The sequence below is a fragment of the Festucalex cinctus genome, chromosome 17 (assembly GCF_051991245.1).
Source record: "Festucalex cinctus isolate MCC-2025b chromosome 17, RoL_Fcin_1.0, whole genome shotgun sequence".
Taxonomy (NCBI): Eukaryota; Metazoa; Chordata; class Actinopteri; order Syngnathiformes; family Syngnathidae; genus Festucalex; species Festucalex cinctus.
In genome coordinates, this window is record NC_135427.1 from 24,503,836 (window position 1) to 24,522,014 (window position 18,179).

The window sequence follows — 18,179 nt, forward strand, 5'->3', positions numbered from 1 at the left end:
GGAGTGCCCTCCGGGTTACCAGGAGGGCTGTCCGGGTTACCAGGAGTGCTGTCCGGGTTACCAGGAGTGCGAATTCCCCATTGAGTTGTATGGCCGGGTTACCAGGAGTGCTGTCCGGGTTACCAGGAGGGCTGTCCGGGTTACCAGGAGTGCTGTCCGGGTTACCAGGAGTGCTGTCCGGGTTACCAGGAGTGCTGTCCGGGTTACCAGGAGGGCTGTCCGCGTTACCAGGAGGGCCGTCCGGGTTACCAGGAGGGCTGTCCGGGTTACCAGGAGTGCGAATTCCCCATTGAGTTGAATGGCCGGGTTACTAGGAGGGCTGTCCGGGTTACCAGGAGTGCCCTCCGGGTTACCAGGAGTGCTCTCCGGGTTACCAGGAGTGCTGTCCGGGTTACCAGGAGGGCCGTACAGGTTGCCAGGAGTGCTGTCCGGGTTACCAGGAGGGCTGTCCGGGTTACCAGGAGTGCGAATTCCCCATTGAGTTGAATGGCCGGGTTACCAGGACTGCTGTCCGGGTTACCAGGAGGGCTGTCCGGGTTACCAGGAGTGCCCTCCGGGTTACCAGGAGGGCTGTCCGGGTTACCAGGAGTGCTGTCCAGGTTACCAGGAGGGCTGTCCGGGTTACCAGGAGTGCGAATTCCCCATTGAGTTGTATGGCCGGGTTACCAGGAGTGCTGTCCGGGTTACCAGGAGTGCTGTCCGGGTTACCAGGAGTGCTGTCCGGGTTACCAGGAGTGCTGTCCGGGTTACCAGGAGGGCTGTCCGGGTTACCAGGAGTGCTGTCCAGGTTACCAGGAGTGCGAATTCCCCATTGAGTTGAATGGCCGGGTTACCAGGACTGCTGTCCGGGTTACCAGGAGGGCCGTCCGGGTTACCAGGAGTGCCCTCCGGGTTACCAGGAGGGCTGTCCGGGTTACCAGGAGTGCGAATTCCCCATTGAGTTGAATGGCCGGGTTACCAGGACTGCTGTCCGGGTTACCAGGAGTGCCGTCCGGGTTACCAGGAGTGCCCTCCGGGTTACCAGGAGTGCGAATTCCCCATTGAGTTGAATGGCCGGGTTACCAGGACTGCTGTCCGGGTTACCAGGAGTGCCCTCCAGGTTACCAGGAGGGCTGTCCGGGTTACCAGGAGTGCCGTCCGGGTTACCAGGAGTGCCCTCCGGGTTACCAGGAGGGCTGTCCGGGTTACCAGGAGTGCGAATTCCCCATTGAGTTGAATGGCCGGGTTACCAGGACTGCTGTCCGGGTTACCAGGAGGGCTGTCCGGGTTACCAGGAGTGCGAATTCCCCATTGAGTTGTATGGCCGGGTTACCAGGAGTGCTGTCCGGGTTACCAGGAGTGCTGTCCGGGTTACCAGGAGTGCTGTCCGGGTTACCAGGAGGGCTGTCCGGGTTACCAGGAGGGCTGTCCGGGTTACCAGGAGTGCTGTCCAGGTTACCAGGAGTGCGAATTCCGCATTGAGTTGAATGGCCGGGTTACCAGGACTGCTGTCCGGGTTACCAGGAGGGCTGTCCGGGTTACCAGGAGTGCCCTCCGGGTTACTAGGAGGGATGTCCGGGTGACCAGGAGTGCTGTCCGGGTTACCAGGAGGGCTGTCCGGGTTACCAGGAGGGCTGTCCGGGTTACCAGGAGTGCTGTCCAGGTTACCAGGAGTGCGAATTCCCCATTGAGTTGAATGGCCGGGTTACCAGGACTGCTGTCCGGGTTACCAGGAGTGCTGTCCGGGTTACCAGGAGTGCCCTCCGGGTTACCAGGTGTGCTGTCCGGGTTACCAGGAGGGCTGTCCGGGTTACCAGGAGTGCGAATTCCCCATTGAGTTGAATGGCCGGGTTACCAGGACTGCTGTCCGGGTTACCAGGAGGGCTGTCCGGGTTACCAGGAGTGCCCTCCGGGTTACCAGGAGGGCTGTCCGGGTTACCAGGAGTGCTGTCCGGGTTACCAGGAGGGCTGTCCGGGTTACCAGGAGTGCGAATTCCCCATTGAGTTGTAGTGCCGGGTTACCAGGAGTGCTGTCCGGGTTACCAGGAGGGCTGTCCGGGTTACCAGGAGTGCCCTCCGGGTTACCAGGAGTGCTGTCCGGGTTACCAGGAGTGCTGTCCGGGTTACCAGGAGTGCTGTCCGGGTTACCAGGAGGGCTGTCCGGGTTACCAGGAGTGCGAATTCCCCATTGAGTTGTATGGCCGGGTTACCAGGAGTGCTGTCCGGGTTACCAGGAGGGCTGTCCGGGTTACCAGGAGTGCTGTCCGGGTTACCAGGAGTGCTGTCCGGGTTACCAGGAGTGCTGTCCGGGTTACCAGGAGGGCTGTCCGCGTTACCAGGAGGGCCGTCCGGGTTACCAGGAGGGCTGTCTGGGTTACCAGGAGTGCGAATTCCCCATTGAGTTGAATGGCCGGGTTACCAGGAGGGCTGACCGGGTTACCAGGAGTGCCCTCCGGGTTACCAGGAGTGCTCTCCGGGTTACCAGGAGTGCTGTCCCGGTTACCAGGAGGGCCGTACAGGTTGCCAGGAGTGCTGTCCGGGTTACCAGGAGGGCTGTCCGGGTTACCAGGAGTGCGAATTCCCCATTGAGTTGTAGTGCCGGGTTACCAGGAGTGCTGTCCGGGTTACCAGGAGGGCTGTCCGGGTTACCAGGAGTGCCCTCCGGGTTACCAGGAGTGCTGTCCGGGTTACCAGGAGTGCTGTCCGGGTTACCAGGACTGCTGTCCGGGTTACCAGGAGCGCTGTCCGGGTTACCAGGAGTGCCCTCCGGGTTACTAGGAGGGATGTCCGGGTGACCAGGAGTGCTGTCCGGGTTACCAGGAGGGCTGTCCGGGTTACCAGGAGGGCTGTCCGGGTTACCAGGAGTGCTGTCCAGGTTACCAGGAGTGCGAATTCCCCATTCAGTTGAATGGCCGGGTTACCAGGACTGCTGTCCGGGTTACCAGGAGGGCTGTCCGGGTTACCAGGAGTGCCCTCCAGGTTACCAGGAGGGCTGTCCGGGTTACCAGGAGTGCCGTCCGGGTTACCAGGAGTGCCCTCCGGGTTACCAGGAGGGCTGTCCGGGTTACCAGGAGTGCGAATTCCCCATTGAGTTGAATGGCCGGGTTACCAGGACTGCTGTCCGGGTTACCAGGAGGGCTGTCCGGGTTACCAGGAGTGCGAATTCCCCATTGAGTTGTATGGCCGGGTTACCAGGAGTGCTGTCCGGGTTACCAGGAGTGCTGTCCGGGTTACCAGGAGTGCTGTCCGGGTTACCAGGAGTGCTGTCCGGGTTACCAGGACTGCTGTCCGGGTTACCAGGAGCGCTGTCCGGGCTACCAGGAGTGCCCTCCGCGTTACCAGGAGGGCCGTCCGGGTTACCAGGAGGGCTGTCCGGGTTACCAGGAGTGCGAATTCCCCATTGAGTTGAATGGCCGGGTTACCAGGAGGGCTGTCCGGGTTACCAGGAGTGCCCTCCGGGTTACCAGGAGTGCTCTCCGGGTTACCAGGAGTGCTGTCCGGGTTACCAGGAGGGCCGTACAGGTTGCCAGGATTGCTGTCCGGGTTACCAGGAGGGCTGTCCGGGTTACCAGGAGTGCGAATTCCCCATTGAGTTGAATGGCCGGGTTAACAGGACTGCTGTCCGGGTTACCAGGAGGGCTGTCCGGGTTACCAGGAGTGCCCTCCGGGTTACCAGGAGGGCTGTCTGGGTTACCAGGAGTGCTGTCCAGGTTACCAGGAGGGCTGTCCGGGTTACCAGGAGTGCGAATTCCCCATTGAGTTGTATGGCCGGGTTACCAGGAGTGCTGTCCGGGTTACCAGGAGTGCTGTCCGGGTTACCAGGAGTGCTGTCCGGGTTACCAGGAGGGCTGTCCGGGTTACCAGGAGTGCTGTCCAGGTTACCAGGAGTGCGAATTCCCCATTGAGTTGAATGGCCGGGTTACCAGGACTGCTGTCCGGGTTACCAGGAGGGCCGTCCGGGTTACCAGGAGTGCCCTCCGGGTTACCAGGAGGGCTGTCCGGGTTACCAGGAGTGCGAATTCCCCATTGAGTTGAATGGCCGGGTTACCAGGACTGCTGTCCGGGTTACCAGGAGGGCTGTCCGGGTTACCAGGAGTGCGAATTCCCCATTGAGTTGAATGGCCGGGTTACCAGGACTGCTGTCCGGGTTACCAGGAGTGCCGTCCGGGTTACCAGGAGTGCCCTCCGGGTTACCAGGAGTGCGAATTCCCCATTGAGTTGAATGGCCGGGTTACCAGGACTGCTGTCCGGGTTACCAGGAGTGCCCTCCAGGTTACCAGGAGGGCTGTCCGGGTTACCAGGAGTGCCGTCCGGGTTACCAGGAGTGCCCTCCGGGTTACCAGGAGGGCTGTCCGGGTTACCAGGAGTGCGAATTCCCCATTGAGTTGAATGGCCGGGTTACCAGGACTGCTGTCCGGGTTACCAGGAGGGCTGTCCGGGTTACCAGGAGTGCGAATTCCCCATTGAGTTGTATGGCCGGGTTACCAGGAGTGCTGTCCGGGTTACCAGGAGTGCTGTCCGGGTTACCAGGAGTGCTGTCCGGGTTACCAGGAGGGCTGTCCGGGTTACCAGGAGGGCTGTCCGGGTTACCAGGAGTGCTGTCCAGGTTACCAGGAGTGCGAATTCCGCATTGAGTTGAATGGCCGGGTTACCAGGACTGCTGTCCGGGTTACCAGGAGGGCTGTCCGGGTTACCAGGAGTGCCCTCCGGGTTACTAGGAGGGATGTCCGGGTGACCAGGAGTGCTGTCCGGGTTACCAGGAGGGCTGTCCGGGTTACCAGGAGGGCTGTCCGGGTTACCAGGAGTGCTGTCCAGGTTACCAGGAGTGCGAATTCCCCATTGAGTTGAATGGCCGGGTTACCAGGACTGCTGTCCGGGTTACCAGGAGTGCTGTCCGGGTTACCAGGAGTGCCCTCCGGGTTACCAGGTGTGCTGTCCGGGTTACCAGGAGGGCTGTCCGGGTTACCAGGAGTGCGAATTCCCCATTGAGTTGAATGGCCGGGTTACCAGGACTGCTGTCCGGGTTACCAGGAGGGCTGTCCGGGTTACCAGGAGTGCCCTCCGGGTTACCAGGAGGGCTGTCCGGGTTACCAGGAGTGCTGTCCGGGTTACCAGGAGGGCTGTCCGGGTTACCAGGAGTGCGAATTCCCCATTGAGTTGTAGTGCCGGGTTACCAGGAGTGCTGTCCGGGTTACCAGGAGGGCTGTCCGGGTTACCAGGAGTGCCCTCCGGGTTACCAGGAGTGCTGTCCGGGTTACCAGGAGTGCTGTCCGGGTTACCAGGAGTGCTGTCCGGGTTACCAGGAGGGCTGTCCGGGTTACCAGGAGTGCGAATTCCCCATTGAGTTGTATGGCCGGGTTACCAGGAGTGCTGTCCGGGTTACCAGGAGGGCTGTCCGGGTTACCAGGAGTGCTGTCCGGGTTACCAGGAGTGCTGTCCGGGTTACCAGGAGTGCTGTCCGGGTTACCAGGAGGGCTGTCCGCGTTACCAGGAGGGCCGTCCGGGTTACCAGGAGGGCTGTCTGGGTTACCAGGAGTGCGAATTCCCCATTGAGTTGAATGGCCGGGTTACCAGGAGGGCTGACCGGGTTACCAGGAGTGCCCTCCGGGTTACCAGGAGTGCTCTCCGGGTTACCAGGAGTGCTGTCCCGGTTACCAGGAGGGCCGTACAGGTTGCCAGGAGTGCTGTCCGGGTTACCAGGAGGGCTGTCCGGGTTACCAGGAGTGCGAATTCCCCATTGAGTTGAATGGCCGGGTTACCAGGACTGCTGTCCGGGTTACCAGGAGGGCTGTCCGGGTTACCAGGAGTGCCCTCCGGGTTACCAGGAGGGCTGTCCGGGTTACCAGGAGTGCTGTCCAGGTTACCAGGAGGGCTGTCCGGGTTACCAGGAGTGCGAATTCCCCATTGAGTTGTAAGGCCGGGTTACCAGGAGTGCTGTCCGGGTTACCAGGAGTGCTGTCCGGGTTACCAGGAGTGCTGTCCGGGTTACCAGGAGTGCTGTCCGGGTTACCAGGAGGGCTGTCCGGGTTACCAGGAGTGCTGTCCAGGTTACCAGGAGTGCGAATTCCCCATTGAGTTGAATGGCCGGGTTACCAGGACTGCTGTCCGGGTTACCAGGAGGGCTGTCCGGGTTACCAGGAGTGCCCTCCAGGTTACCAGGAGGGCTGTCCGGGTTACCAGGAGTGCCGTCCGGGTTACCAGGAGTGCCCTCCGGGTTACCAGGAGGGCTGTCCGGGTTACCAGGAGTGCGAATTCCCCATTGAGTTGAATGGCCGGGTTACCAGGACTGCTGTCCGGGTTACCAGGAGGGCTGTCCGGGTTACCAGGAGTGCCCTCCGGGTTACCAGGAGGGCTGTCCGGGTTACCAGGAGTGCTGTCCGGGTTACCAGGAGGGCTGTCCGGGTTACCAGGAGTGCGAATTCCCCATTGAGTTGTAGTGCCGGGTTACCAGGAGTGCTGTCCGGGTTACCAGGAGGGCTGTCCGGGTTACCAGGAGTGCCCTCCGGGTTACTAGGAGGGATGTCCGGGTGACCAGGAGTGCTGTCCGGGTTACCAGGAGGGCTGTCCGGGTTACCAGGAGGGCTGTCCGGGTTACCAGGAGTGCTGTCCAGGTTACCAGGAGTGCGAATTCCCCATTGAGTTGAATGGCCGGGTTACCAGGACTGCTGTCCGGGTTACCAGGAGTGCTGTCCGGGTTACCAGGAGTGCCCTCCGGGTTACCAGGTGTGCTCTCCGGGTTACCAGGAGGGCTGTCCGGGTTACCAGGAGTGCGAATTCCCCATTGAGTTGAATGGCCGGGTTACCAGGACTGCTGTCCGGGTTACCAGGAGGGCTGTCCGGGTTACCAGGAGTGCCCTCCGGGTTACCAGGAGGGCTGTCCGGGTTACCAGGAGTGCTGTCCGGGTTACCAGGAGGGCTGTCCGGGTTACCAGGAGTGCGAATTCCCCATTGAGTTGTAGTGCCGGGTTACCAGGAGTGCTGTCCGGGTTACCAGGAGGGCTGTCCGGGTTACCAGGAGTGCCCTCCGGGTTACCAGGAGTGCTGTCCGGGTTACCAGGAGTGCTGTCCGGGTTACCAGGAGTGCTGTCCGGGTTACCAGGAGGGCTGTCCGGGTTACCAGGAGTGCGAATTCCCCATTGAGTTGTATGGCCGGGTTACCAGGAGTGCTGTCCGGGTTACCAGGAGGGCTGTCCGGGTTACCAGGAGTGCTGTCCGGGTTACCAGGAGGGCTGTCCGGGTTACCAGGAGTGCCCTCCAGGTTACCAGGAGGGCTGTCCGGGTTACCAGGAGTGCCGTCCGGGTTACCAGGACTGCTGTCCGGGTTACCAGGAGGGCTGTCCGGGTTACCAGGAGTGCGAATTCCCCATTGAGTTGTATGGCCGGGTTACCAGGAGTGCTGTCCGGGTTACCAGGAGTGCTGTCCGGGTTACCAGGAGTGCTGTCCGGGTTACCAGGACTGCTGTCCGGGTTACCAGGAGCGCTGTCCGGGTTACCAGGAGTGCTGTCCGGGTTACCAGGAGGGCTGTCCGGGTTACCAGGAGGGCTGTCCGGGTTACCAGGAGTGCTGTCCAGGTTACCAGGAGTGCGAATTCCCCATTCAGTTGAATGGCCGGGTTACCAGGACTGCTGTCCGGGTTACCAGGAGGGCTGTCCGGGTTACCAGGAGTGCCCTCCAGGTTACCAGGAGGGCTGTCCGGGTTACCAGGAGTGCCGTCCGGGTTACCAGGAGTGCCCTCCGGGTTACCAGGAGGGCTGTCCGGGTTACCAGGAGTGCGAATTCCCCATTGAGTTGAATGGCCGGGTTACCAGGACTGCTGTCCGGGTTACCAGGAGGGCTGTCCGGGTTACCAGGAGTGCGAATTCCCCATTGAGTTGTATGGCCGGGTTACCAGGAGTGCTGTCCGGGTTACCAGGAGTGCTGTCCGGGTTACCAGGAGTGCTGTCCGGGTTACCAGGACTGCTGTCCGGGTTACCAGGAGCGCTGTCCGGGCTACCAGGAGTGCCCTCCGCGTTACCAGGAGGGCCGTCCGGGTTACCAGGAGGGCTGTCCGGGTTACCAGGAGTGCGAATTCCCCATTGAGTTGAATGGCCGGGTTACCAGGAGGGCTGTCCGGGTTACCAGGAGTGCCCTCCGGGTTACCAGGAGTGCTCTCCGGGTTACCAGGAGTGCTGTCCGGGTTACCAGGAGGGCCGTACAGGTTGCCAGGATTGCTGTCCGGGTTACCAGGAGGGCTGTCCGGGTTACCAGGAGTGCGAATTCCCCATTGAGTTGAATGGCCGGGTTAACAGGACTGCTGTCCGGGTTACCAGGAGGGCTGTCCGGGTTACCAGGAGTGCCCTCCGGGTTACCAGGAGGGCTGTCCGGGTTACCAGGAGTGCTGTCCGGGTTACCAGGAGTGCGAATTCCCCATTGAGTTGTATGGCCGGGTTACCAGGAGTGCTGTCCGGGTTACCAGGAGGGCTGTCCGGGTTACCAGGAGTGCTGTCCGGGTTACCAGGAGTGCTGTCCGGGTTACCAGGAGTGCTGTCCGGGTTACCAGGAGGGCTGTCCGCGTTACCAGGAGGGCCGTCCGGGTTACCAGGAGGGCTGTCCGGGTTACCAGGAGTGCGAATTCCCCATTGAGTTGAATGGCCGGGTTACTAGGAGGGCTGTCCGGGTTACCAGGAGTGCCCTCCGGGTTACCAGGAGTGCTCTCCGGGTTACCAGGAGTGCTGTCCGGGTTACCAGGAGGGCCGTACAGGTTGCCAGGAGTGCTGTCCGGGTTACCAGGAGGGCTGTCCGGGTTACCAGGAGTGCGAATTCCCCATTGAGTTGAATGGCCGGGTTACCAGGACTGCTGTCCGGGTTACCAGGAGGGCTGTCCGGGTTACCAGGAGTGCCCTCCGGGTTACCAGGAGGGCTGTCCGGGTTACCAGGAGTGCTGTCCAGGTTACCAGGAGGGCTGTCCGGGTTACCAGGAGTGCGAATTCCCCATTGAGTTGTATGGCCGGGTTACCAGGAGTGCTGTCCGGGTTACCAGGAGTGCTGTCCGGGTTACCAGGAGTGCTGTCCGGGTTACCAGGAGTGCTGTCCGGGTTACCAGGAGGGCTGTCCGGGTTACCAGGAGTGCTGTCCAGGTTACCAGGAGTGCGAATTCCCCATTGAGTTGAATGGCCGGGTTACCAGGACTGCTGTCCGGGTTACCAGGAGGGCCGTCCGGGTTACCAGGAGTGCCCTCCGGGTTACCAGGAGGGCTGTCCGGGTTACCAGGAGTGCGAATTCCCCATTGAGTTGAATGGCCGGGTTACCAGGACTGCTGTCCGGGTTACCAGGAGTGCCGTCCGGGTTACCAGGAGTGCCCTCCGGGTTACCAGGAGTGCGAATTCCCCATTGAGTTGAATGGCCGGGTTACCAGGACTGCTGTCCGGGTTACCAGGAGTGCCCTCCAGGTTACCAGGAGGGCTGTCCGGGTTACCAGGAGTGCCGTCCGGGTTACCAGGAGTGCCCTCCGGGTTACCAGGAGGGCTGTCCGGGTTACCAGGAGTGCGAATTCCCCATTGAGTTGAATGGCCGGGTTACCAGGACTGCTGTCCGGGTTACCAGGAGGGCTGTCCGGGTTACCAGGAGTGCGAATTCCCCATTGAGTTGTATGGCCGGGTTACCAGGAGTGCTGTCCGGGTTACCAGGAGTGCTGTCCGGGTTACCAGGAGTGCTGTCCGGGTTACCAGGAGGGCTGTCCGGGTTACCAGGAGGGCTGTCCGGGTTACCAGGAGTGCTGTCCAGGTTACCAGGAGTGCGAATTCCGCATTGAGTTGAATGGCCGGGTTACCAGGACTGCTGTCCGGGTTACCAGGAGGGCTGTCCGGGTTACCAGGAGTGCCCTCCGGGTTACTAGGAGGGATGTCCGGGTGACCAGGAGTGCTGTCCGGGTTACCAGGAGGGCTGTCCGGGTTACCAGGAGGGCTGTCCGGGTTACCAGGAGTGCTGTCCAGGTTACCAGGAGTGCGAATTCCCCATTGAGTTGAATGGCCGGGTTACCAGGACTGCTGTCCGGGTTACCAGGAGTGCTGTCCGGGTTACCAGGAGTGCCCTCCGGGTTACCAGGTGTGCTGTCCGGGTTACCAGGAGGGCTGTCCGGGTTACCAGGAGTGCGAATTCCCCATTGAGTTGAATGGCCGGGTTACCAGGACTGCTGTCCGGGTTACCAGGAGGGCTGTCCGGGTTACCAGGAGTGCCCTCCGGGTTACCAGGAGGGCTGTCCGGGTTACCAGGAGTGCTGTCCGGGTTACCAGGAGGGCTGTCCGGGTTACCAGGAGTGCGAATTCCCCATTGAGTTGTAGTGCCGGGTTACCAGGAGTGCTGTCCGGGTTACCAGGAGGGCTGTCCGGGTTACCAGGAGTGCCCTCCGGGTTACCAGGAGTGCTGTCCGGGTTACCAGGAGTGCTGTCCGGGTTACCAGGAGTGCTGTCCGGGTTACCAGGAGGGCTGTCCGGGTTACCAGGAGTGCGAATTCCCCATTGAGTTGTATGGCCGGGTTACCAGGAGTGCTGTCCGGGTTACCAGGAGGGCTGTCCGGGTTACCAGGAGTGCTGTCCGGGTTACCAGGAGTGCTGTCCGGGTTACCAGGAGTGCTGTCCGGGTTACCAGGAGGGCTGTCCGCGTTACCAGGAGGGCCGTCCGGGTTACCAGGAGGGCTGTCTGGGTTACCAGGAGTGCGAATTCCCCATTGAGTTGAATGGCCGGGTTACCAGGAGGGCTGACCGGGTTACCAGGAGTGCCCTCCGGGTTACCAGGAGTGCTCTCCGGGTTACCAGGAGTGCTGTCCCGGTTACCAGGAGGGCCGTACAGGTTGCCAGGAGTGCTGTCCGGGTTACCAGGAGGGCTGTCCGGGTTACCAGGAGTGCGAATTCCCCATTGAGTTGAATGGCCGGGTTACCAGGACTGCTGTCCGGGTTACCAGGAGGGCTGTCCGGGTTACCAGGAGTGCCCTCCGGGTTACCAGGAGGGCTGTCCGGGTTACCAGGAGTGCTGTCCAGGTTACCAGGAGGGCTGTCCGGGTTACCAGGAGTGCGAATTCCCCATTGAGTTGTAAGGCCGGGTTACCAGGAGTGCTGTCCGGGTTACCAGGAGTGCTGTCCGGGTTACCAGGAGTGCTGTCCGGGTTACCAGGAGTGCTGTCCGGGTTACCAGGAGGGCTGTCCGGGTTACCAGGAGTGCTGTCCAGGTTACCAGGAGTGCGAATTCCCCATTGAGTTGAATGGCCGGGTTACCAGGACTGCTGTCCGGGTTACCAGGAGGGCTGTCCGGGTTACCAGGAGTGCCCTCCAGGTTACCAGGAGGGCTGTCCGGGTTACCAGGAGTGCCGTCCGGGTTACCAGGAGTGCCCTCCGGGTTACCAGGAGGGCTGTCCGGGTTACCAGGAGTGCGAATTCCCCATTGAGTTGAATGGCCGGGTTACCAGGACTGCTGTCCGGGTTACCAGGAGGGCTGTCCGGGTTACCAGGAGTGCGAATTCCCCATTGAGTTGTATGGCCGGGTTACCAGGAGTGCTGTCCGGGTTACCAGGAGTGCTGTCCGGGTTACCAGGAGTGCTGTCCGGGTTACCAGGAGGGCTGTCCGGGTTACCAGGGGGGCTGTCCGGGTTACCAGGAGTGCTGTCCAGGTTACCAGGAGTGCGAATTCCGCATTGAGTTGAATGGCCGGGTTACCAGGACTGCTGTTCGGGTTACCAGGAGGGCTGTCCGGGTTACCAGGAGTGCCCTCCGGGTTACTAGGAGGGATGTCCGGGTGACCAGGAGTGCTGTCCGGGTTACCAGGAGGGCTGTCCGGGTTACCAGGAGGGCTGTCCGGGTTACCAGGAGTGCTGTCCAGGTTACCAGGAGTGCGAATTCCCCATTGAGTTGAATGGCCGGGTTACCAGGACTGCTGTCCGGGTTACCAGGAGTGCTGTCCGGGTTACCAGGAGTGCCCTCCGGGTTACCAGGTGTGCTGTCCGGGTTACCAGGAGGGCTGTCCGGGTTACCAGGAGTGCGAATTCCCCATTGAGTTGAATGGCCGGGTTACCAGGACTGCTGTCCGGGTTACCAGGAGGGCTGTCCGGGTTACCAGGAGTGCCCTCCGGGTTACCAGGAGGGCTGTCCGGGTTACCAGGAGTGCTGTCCGGGTTACCAGGAGGGCTGTCCGGGTTACCAGGAGTGCGAATTCCCCATTGAGTTGTATGGCCGGGTTACCAGGAGTGCTGTCCGGGTTACCAGGAGGGCTGTCCGGGTTACCAGGAGTGCCCTCCGGGTTACCAGGAGTGCTGTCCGGGTTACCAGGAGTGCTGTCCGGGTTACCAGGAGTGCTGTCCGGGTTACCAGGAGGGCTGTCCGGGTTACCAGGAGGGCTGTCCGGGTTACCAGGAGTGCTGTCCGGGTTACCAGGAGTGCGAATTCCCCATTGAGTTGAATGGCCGGGTTACCAGGACTGCTGTCCGGGTTACCAGGAGGGCTGTCCGGGTTACCATGAGTGCCCTCCAGGTTACCAGGAGGGCTGTCCGGGTTACCAGGAGTGCGAATTCCCCATTGAGTTGAATGGCCGGGTTACCAGGACTGCTGTCCGGGTTACCAGGAGTGCGAATTCCCCATTGAGTTGAATGGCCGGGTTACCAGGAGGGCTGTCCGGGTTACCAGGAGTGCTGTCCGGGTTTCCAGGAGTGCGAATTCCCCATTGAGTTGAATGGCCGGGTTACCAGGAGGGCTGTCCGGGTTACCAGGAGTGCCCTCCGGGTTACCAGGAGTGATCTCCGGGTTACCAGGAGTGCTGTCCGGGTTACCAGGAGGGCCGTACAGGTTGCCAGGAGTGCTGTCCGGGTTACCAGGAGGGCTGTCCGGGTTACCAGGAGTGCTGTCCGGGTTACCAGGAGGGCTGTCCGGGTTACCAGGAGTGCTGTCCGGGTTACCAGGAGGCCTGTCCGGGTTACCAGGAGGGCTGTCCGGATTACCAGGAGTGCGAATTCCCCATTGAGTTGTATGGCCGGGTTACCAGGAGTGCTGTCCAGGTTACCAGGAGGGCTGTCCGGGTTACCAGGAGTGCCCTCCGGGTTACAAGGAGGGCTGTCCGGGTTACCAGGAGTGCTGTCCGGGTTACCAGGAGTGCCCTCCGGGTTACCAGGTGTGCTGTCCGGGTTACCAGGAGGGCTGTCCGGGTTACCAGGAGTGCGAATTCCCCATTGAGTTGAATGGCCGGGTTACCAGGACTGCTGTCCGGGTTACCAGGAGGGCTGTCCGGGTTACCAGGAGTGCCCTCCGGGTTACCAGGAGGGCTGTCCGGGTTACCAGGAGTGCTGTCCGGGTTACCAGGAGGGCTGTCCGGGTTACCAGGAGTGCGAATTCCCCATTGAGTTGTATGGCCGGGTTACCAGGAGTGCTGTCCGGGTTACCAGGAGGGCTGTCCGGGTTACCAGGAGTGCCCTCCGGGTTACCAGGAGTGCTGTCCGGGTTACCAGGAGTGCTGTCCGGGTTACCAGGAGGGCTGTCCGGGTTACCAGGAGGGCTGTCCGGGTTACCAGGAGTGCTGTCCAGGTTACCAGGAGTGCGAATTCCCCATTGAGTTGAATGGCCGGGTTACCAGGACTGCTGTCCGGGTTACCAGGAGTGCGAATTCCCCATTGAGTTGTATGGCCGGGTTACCAGGAGTGCTGTCCGGGTTACCAGGAGTGCTGTCCGGGTTACCAGGAGTGCTGTCCGGGTTACCAGGAGGGCTGTCCGGGTTACCAGGAGGGCTGTCCGGGTTACCAGGAGTGCTGTCCAGGTTACCAGGAGTGCGAATTCCCCATTGAGTTGAATGGCCGGGTTACCAGGACTGCTGTCCGGGTTACCAGGAGGGCTGTCCGGGTTACCAGGAGTGCCCTCCGGGTTACTAGGAGGGATGTCCGGGTGACCAGGAGTGCTGTCCGGGTTACCAGGAGGGCTGTCCGGGTTACCAGGAGGGCTGTCCGGGTTACCAGGAGTGCTGTCCAGGTTACCAGGAGTGCGAATTCCCCATTGAGTTGACTGGCCGGGTTACCAGGACTGCTGTCCGGGTTATCAGGAGGGCTGTCCGGGTTACCAGGAGTGCTCTCCAGGTTACCAGGAGGGCTGTCCGGGTTACCAGGAGTGCCGTCCGGGTTACCAGGAGTGCCCTCCGGTTTACCAGGAGGGCTGTCCGGGTTACCAAAAGTGCGAATTCCCCATTGAGTTGAATGGCCGGGTTACCAGGACTGCTGTCCGGGTTACCAGGAGGGCTGTCCGGGTTACCAGGAGTGCCCTCCGGGTTACCAGGAGGGATGTCCGGGTGACCAGGAGTGCTGTCCCGGTTACCAGGATTGCCCTCCGGGTTACCAGGAGGGCTGTCCGGGTTACCAGGAGTGGAATTCCCCATTGAGTTGAATGGCCGGGTTACCAGGACTGCTGTCCAGGTTACCAGGAGCGCTGTCCGGGTTACCAGGAGTGCCCTCCGCGTTACCAGGAGGGCTGTCCGGGTTACCAGGAGGGCTGTCCGGGTGACCAGGAGTGCTGTCCCGGTTACCTGGATTGCCCTCCGGGTTACCAGGAGGGCTGTCCGGGTTACCAGGAGTACGAATTCCCCATTGAGTTGAATGGCCGGGTTACCAGGACTGCTGTCCGGGTTACCAGGAGTGCCCTCCGGGTTACCAGGAGTGCTGTCCGGGTTACCAGGAATGCCCTCCGGGTTACCAGGAGTGCTGTCCGGGTTACCAGGAGTGATGTCCGGGTTACCAGGAGGGCGAATTCCCCATTGAGTTGAATGGCCGGGTTACCAGGACTGCTGTCCGGGTTACCAGGAGGGCTGTCCGGGTTACCAGGAGTGCCCTCCGGGTTACCAGGAGGGCTGTCCGGGTTACCAGGAGTGCTGTCCGGGTTACCAGGAGTGCTGTCCGGGTTACCAGGAGTGCGAATTCCCCATTGAGTTGAATGGCCGGGTTACCAGGACTGCTGTCCGGGTTACCAGGAGGGCTGTCCGGGTTACCAGGAGTGCCCTCCGGGTTACCAGGAGTGCTGTCCGGGTTACCAGGAGTGCCTTCCGGGTTACCAGGAGTGCTGTCCGGGTTACCAGGAGTGATGTCCGGGTTACCAGGAGGGCTGTCCGGGTTACCAGGAGGGCTGTCCGGGTTACAAGGAGTGCTGTCCGGGTTACCAGGAGTGATGTCCGGGTTACCAGGAGGGCTGTCCGGGTTACCAGGAGGGCTGTCCGGGTTACCAGGAGTGCTGTCCAGGTTACCAGGAGTGCAAATTCCCCATTGAGTTGAATGGCCGGGTTACCAGGACTGCTGTCCGGGTTACCAGGAGTGCCCTCCGGGTTACCAGGAGTGCTGTCCGGGTTACCAGGAATGCCCTCCGGGTTACCAGGAGTGCTGTCCGGGTTACCAGGAGTGATGTCCGGGTTACCAGGAGGGCTGTCCGGGTTACCAGGAGGGCTGTCCGGGTTACCAGGAGTGCTGTCCGGGTTACCAGGAGTGCGAAATCCCCATTGAGTTGTATGGCCGGGTTACCAAGAGGGCTGTCCGGGTTACCAGGAGTGATGTCCGGGTTACCAGGAGGGCTGTCCGGGTTACCAGGAGTGCTGTCCGGGTTACCAGGAGTGCGAAATCCCCATTGAGTTGTATGGCCGGGTTACCAAGAGGGCTGTCCGGGTTACCAGGAGTGCCACCCGGGTTACCAGGAGTGCTGTCCGGGTTACCAGGAGGGCTGTCCGGGTTACCAGGAGTGCGAATTCCCCATTGAGTTGAATGGCCGGGTTACCAGGACTGCTGTCCGGGTTACCAGGAGTGCGAATTCCCCATTGAGTTGAATGGCCGGGTTACCAGGACTGCTGTCCGGGTTACCAGGAGTGCTGTCCGGGTTACCAGGAGTGCCCTCCGGGTTACCAGGACTGCTGTCCGGGTTACCAGGAGCGCTGTCCGGGTTACCAGGAGTGCCCTCCGCGTTACCGTCGTCCACGGAGGTCTCAAGAGAGGAAACGTCACTTTCCGTACCGTCCTCAGTCCGGCGATCGTCGGTTTGAGGAGACACGGGCGGCGGGGTGTTCTCCTCTTCCTCAGCAATAGGGTCTGACGTCTGTAAATATAAACGTAGATAACCCTCCTTTTTTTTATTATTATTATTCTTAACGTTATTAGGCTACGTCGATTCATCAAAAGTAGTTTACCGGGACGGATGCCGTAGACCCGAAGTCAGCAGACGATGTTGATGGCAAGTTGCAAGCGGTAATGGGGCTGGATCTCCGGAAGGACCCGTTGATAAAGGTTACGTTTGCCTCATCCTCTTCATCGTCCAATCGCTCAGGACTTGATGTAGTAAGATTTGACGGCTCGCAGAAAGTCTGCATCCTTCTGGAGAGTCGTGGAGATGTCCAGAACGTTCTAACACGATCCTCCGGATGTGGCGGTGGCGGCACTGGTGAATCTCCTCAAAGGTCGTCAAACGTTCGCAATGTTAGTTTTTTTTTCTTGAAGGGGGAGTGTTAGATGATGGCCGAGCGGGTAAATACTTTTATGAGCACGAGACCCCCACAGGGGGCGTAGATTTTCAAAAAAAAAAAAAAAAAAAAAAAGGTTGGTGGCGCTAAAACAACAGATTTTTTTTAAATGAAAGTCAGAGAGTCTCCTTGATTCCTTCGCACATTAAAAACAGTATGCGACTATTATAAAACATTTACCGTAAAACAAAACATCTTTGAATAAGGCCCCCCTGTTTTATTAATCCCGGCATAAAACATTTGACGATAATATTCGTCAGTAAAACACAAGGGGTCTATATTCTAAGCCGACGTTTAAAGCGTGCAAAGACGTCGCTAAAGTCAACTCTCGGAATTTGGAACTTTAAATTGTAAAACGTTAGCCTCACGATTAATTAGTCAATACAGGAATCGAGTAGGTAAATGTTGATTACAAATTTTAACGGTAGACGTACGCATTACATAAAAATACAAGCGGACATTTAATACTCGTCAAAGTCACGCTCAGAGTTTTAAAATCCGTAAAAACCATAAAAAAATGTGTAAACACGTTTTGTTTTGTTTTGGATGGACCGAGTATTTTGAAACATTTCATAGTAAACCGTAAGGAGAACTAAAAAGTTTCATAAAGGTATTAATTTGACTTTATATATATAAAAAAAAAAACAGTACCTAACTAACTCAACTCAAGTTTTTATTTATACAGAGCCTTCAAACAGCCTGAGCCGTCACAAAGCGCCATCGTAAACTTAATATCAAAAGTAGGTAAATATACAAAATAAAAATTGATCTGAAATGAATAAGAAGTAGATGTGTAAATAAGTATCCGCATATGATTAACATAAAATACATCAGACACCTTAAAATGATACAAAGTAAACCAAATAACTTAAACATGAATAAAGACCACAAGTATTTAAATATTCAATCCAATTCAAAAACGCTTTATTTGTCCTCGAGGGGCAAGTAAAAAAACAAACAAACAGGCATTAAACCAATGAACATAACAAATACTAAAAATAATAAATAATAATAAATAAATACCAAAAACAATTCCGGCTAACTAACAATAAAAAACAAAAGAAAGTGCTCCGTGCTTCACACTAAAGTGTTACGTGTCAGTCAGTCTGTCACAATTTGGGCAAGGAGGGGTCACTGTTCAAGAGATTTACTGCTCCGTCTCAGCCTGCTGAGATGATGGAAGCCACTCAAACATTGGATGAAGTGAGTGAGAGGGATCGAGCAGGATTCGGTGGGCAGAGCGTAAAGTTTTGTCGGTCACAAAAAGGAAGCTAAGGCTTTGACAGGGTGTCCAATAATTTTTAAACAGGCTTTAGTGATATTAAGTAGACGTGTCCGGTCTCGCAGGGGTGATGGAATGGAACCAAGAAGTGAATGAGAAAGTTAGAATATACACTCATATACAAGTTACTAACATACGCTTAAAAGCAAAAGCAGGTAAATGTACGAGTAAAAATTGATCAGAAATCAATAAGTATCCATATATTATTTGTACAAAATACACCGGCCGCCTTAAAACGATATAAAGATAGATGTGTTTTTTTTTTTTTTTTTTTTTTTTTTGTCAGAGATGATAGCGAAACATAAAGGTATAAAATAGTGTCATCGGCCATCTATTGTGAGAACTCAGAAGCTATTTTAAAAAACAATATAGTACGAATAATATTTTTGTCGGAATTATGTCGCTGTTTTAAAACGTTAGACG